This window comes from Ipomoea triloba, chromosome 4 (assembly GCF_003576645.1).
Source record: "Ipomoea triloba cultivar NCNSP0323 chromosome 4, ASM357664v1".
In the NCBI taxonomy this organism is placed as follows: Eukaryota; Viridiplantae; Streptophyta; class Magnoliopsida; order Solanales; family Convolvulaceae; genus Ipomoea; species Ipomoea triloba.
In genome coordinates, this window is record NC_044919.1 from 30,760,753 (window position 1) to 30,765,085 (window position 4,333).

Here is a 4,333-nt window from a genome sequence, read left to right on the forward strand (position 1 = left end):
TTACATTTACCTGTTATTACAAGTCAGCAACAGGTAATTATGCCTTGATGAATTGAATTGGCATGTTTGTGTACCAAATTGCATCTTTAAATAGTTTGAGAGCCTAATTGATGCCTATTTGACACAGTTTGTGCAGCAAAATTGAAATTTAACTTTATCTGGTATTACAGGTCACTAACAGATAATTATGCCTTGATGAACTAAATTGGCATGTTTGGGTACCAAATTGCAACTTTAAATAGTTTGAGAGCGTAATTGATGCCTATTTGACACATTTTGTGCAGAAAAAGTGACAGTTAAATTTACCTGGTATTACAGGTCACTAACAGGAAATTATGTCTTATAAACTAAATTGACATTTTATGTACCTAATTGCAACTTTAAAAAGTCTAAGAGCCTAATTGTTGCATATTTAACACATTTTATGCAAAAAAAAAAAGAAAAAAAAAGTGACATTTAAATTTACATTGTATTACAGGTCACTAACACGTAATTACGCCTTGATGTACTAAATTGATATGTTTATGTATCTAATTGCGACTTTAAAAAGTTTGAAGGCCTAATTGATTTTTCAGGTACAGTTTGATGGACTATTAGACACATTTTATGCTAAAACAGTGACATTTACATTTACCTGTTATTACAAGTCAGCAACAGGTAATTATGCCTTGATGAACTAAATTGATATGTTTATGTATCTAATTGCGACTTTAAAAAGTTTGAAGGCCTAATTGATTTTTCAGGTACAGTTTGATGGACTATTAGACACATTTTATGCTAAAACAGTGACATTTACATTTACCTGTTATTACAAGTCAGCAACAGGTAATTATGCTTTGATGAATTGAATTGACATGTTTGTGTACCAAATTGCAACTTTAAATAGTTTTAGAGCCTAATTGATGCCTATTTGACACATTTTGTGCAGAAAAATTGACATTTAAATTTATATTTGACACATTTTGTGCAGAAAAATTGACATTTAAATTTATCTTTGACACATTTTGTGCAGAAAAATTGACATTTAAATTTATCTCGTATTACAGGTCACTAACAGATAATTATGCCTTGATGAACTAAATTGGCATGTTTGTGTACCAAATTGCAACTTTAAATAGTTTGAGAGCCTAATTGATGCCTATTTGACACATTTTGTGCAGAAAAATTGACATTTAAATTTATCTGGTATTACAGGTCACTAACAGATAATTATGCCTTGATGAACTAAATTGGCATGTTTGTGTACCAAATTGCAACTTTAAATAGTTTGAGAGCCTAATTGATGCCTATTTGAAACATTCTATGCAAAAAAAAAAGTGACATTTAAATTTACCTGGTATTACAGGTCACTAACAGGTAATTATGCCTTGATGATCTAAATTGGCATGTTTGTGTACCAAATTGCAACTTTATATAGTTTGAGAGCCTAATTGATGCCTATTTGACATAGTTTATGCAAAAAAAGTGACATTTAAATTTACCTGTTATTACAGGTCACTAACAGGTAATTATGCCTTGATGAACTAAATTGGCATGTTTGTGTACCAAATTGCAACTTTAAATAGTTTGAGAGCCTAATTGATGCCTATTTGACACATTTTATGCAAAAAAAGTGACATTTAAATTTACCTGGTATTACAGGTCACTAACAGGTAATTATGCCTTATAAACTAAATTGACATGTTTATGTACCTAATTGCAACTTTAAAAAGTTTGAGAGCCTAATTGTTGCATATTTAACACATTTTATGCAAAAAAAAAAAAAGTGACATTTAAATTTACATTGTATTACAGGTCACTAACACGTAATTACGCCTTGATGAACTAAATTGATATGTTTATGTATCTAATTGCGACTTTAAAAAGTTTGAAAGCCTAATTGATTTTTCAGGTACAGTTTGATGGACTATTAGACACATTTTATGATAAAACAGTGACATTTACATTTACCTGTTATACAAGTCAGCAACAGGTAATTATGCCTTGATGAATTAAATTGGCATGTTTGTGTACCAAATTGAAACTTTAAATAGTTTTAGAGCCTAATTGATGCCTATTTGACACATTTTGTGCATAAAAAGTGACATTTAAATTTATCTGATATTACAGGTCACTAACAGGTAATTATGCCTTGATGAACTAAATTGGCATGTTTGTATACCAAATTGCAACTTTAAATAGTTTTAGAGCCTAATTGATGCCTATTTGACACATTTTATGCAAAAAAAAGTGACATTTAAATTTATCTGATATTACAGGTCAGTAACAGGTAATTATGCCTTGATGAACTAAATTCGCATGTTTATGTACCAAATTGCAACTTTAAATATTTTGAGAGCCTAATTGATGCCTATTTGACACATTTTATGCAAAAAAAAAAAAGTAACATTTAAATTTACCTAGTATTACAGGTCACTAACAGGTAATTATGCCTTATAAACTAAATTCACATTTTATGTACCTAATTGCAATTTTAAAAGATTTGAAGGCCCAATTGATTTTTCAGATAAAGTTCGATGGCCTATTTGACACATTTTATGCAAAAAAAAGTGACATTTAAATTTACCTAGTATTACAGGTCACTAACAGGTAATTATGCCTTGATGAACTAAATTGACATGTTTATGTACCAAATTGCAACTTTAAATATTTTGAGAGCCTAATTGATGCCTATTTGACACATTTTATGCAAAAAAAAAAAGTGACATTTAAATTTACCTAGTATTACAGGTCACTAACAGGTAATTATGCCTTATAAACTAAATTCACATTTTATGTACCTAATTGCAATTTTAAAAGGTTTGAAGGCCCAATTGATTTTTCAGATAAAGTTCGATGGTCTATTTGACACATTTTTTGCAAAAAAAAAAAAAAAAAAAAAAAAAAAGGTGACATTTACATTTACCTAGTATTACAGGTCACTAACAGGTAATTACGCCTTGATAAACTAAATTGACATGTTTATGTACCTAATTGCAACTTTAAAAAGTATGAGAGCCTAATTGTTGCATATTTAACACATTTTATGCAAAAAAAAAACAGTGACATTTAAATTTACATTGTATTACAAGTCACTAACACGTAATTACGTCTTGACGAATTAAATTGATATGTTTATGTATCTAATTGCGACTTTAAAAAGTTTGAAGGCCTAATTGATTTTTCAGGTACAGTTTGATGGACTATTAGACACATTTTATGCTAAAACAGTGACATTTACATTTACCTGTTATTACAAGTCAGCAACAGGTAATTATGCCTTGATGAATTAAATTGGCATGTTTGTTTACCAAATTGCAACTTTAAATAGTTTTAGAGCCTAATTGATGCCTATTTGACACATTTTGTGCAGAAAAAGTGACATTTAAATTTACCTGGTATTACAGGTCACTAACAGGTAATTATGCCCTGATGAACTAAATTGGCATGTATGTGTACCAAATTGCAACTTTAAATTGTTTGAGAGCCTAATTGATGCCTATTTGACACATTTTATGCAAAAAAAGTGATATTTAAATTTACCTAGTATTACAGGTCACTAACAGGTAATTATGCTTTATAAACTAAATTGACATTTTTTGTACCTAATTGCAACTTTAAAAGGTTTGAAGGCCCAATTGATTTTTCAGATAAAGTTCGATGGTCTATTTGACACATTTTATGCAAAAAAATAAAAATAAAATAAGGTGACGTTTACATTTACCTAGTATTACAGGTCACTAACAGGTAATTACGCCTTGATGAACTAAATTGACATGTTTATGTACCTAATTGCAACTTTAAAAAGTTTGAGGGTCTAATTGATTTTTCAGGTAAAGTTCGAAGCCTATTGACACATTTTATGCAAAAAAAAAAAAAAAAAAAAAAAAAGTGACACCTACAATTACCTGGTATTACAGGTCACTAACAGGTAATTATGCTTTGATAAACTAAGGGTGCGTTTGGTTCTCACATGGGAATCGGAATCGGAATGGGTATCAAATACTTGGTAATGGTAATGGGTTTGGTGAAAGTGTTTAACACGTTTGGTAATTGGGTGGAATGAGAATGATTATTAATAGTTGAGGAAGAAATGGGGAAAGGAGATGAAACCCTTATTTAATAAGGGTATGGTTTTGTCATTAATGGGGTATTCCAAACCCAAAGTAGCATTCACAAAACCTATCAACCAAACACAAACAATCACTTTTATACACATTCCTTATGCCTAAACCCACCAACCAAACACACCCTAAATTGACATATTTATGTACCTAATTGCAACTTTAAAAAGTTTGAGAGCCTAATTGATGCCTATTTAACACATTTTATGCAAAAAAAAAAAAAAAAAAAA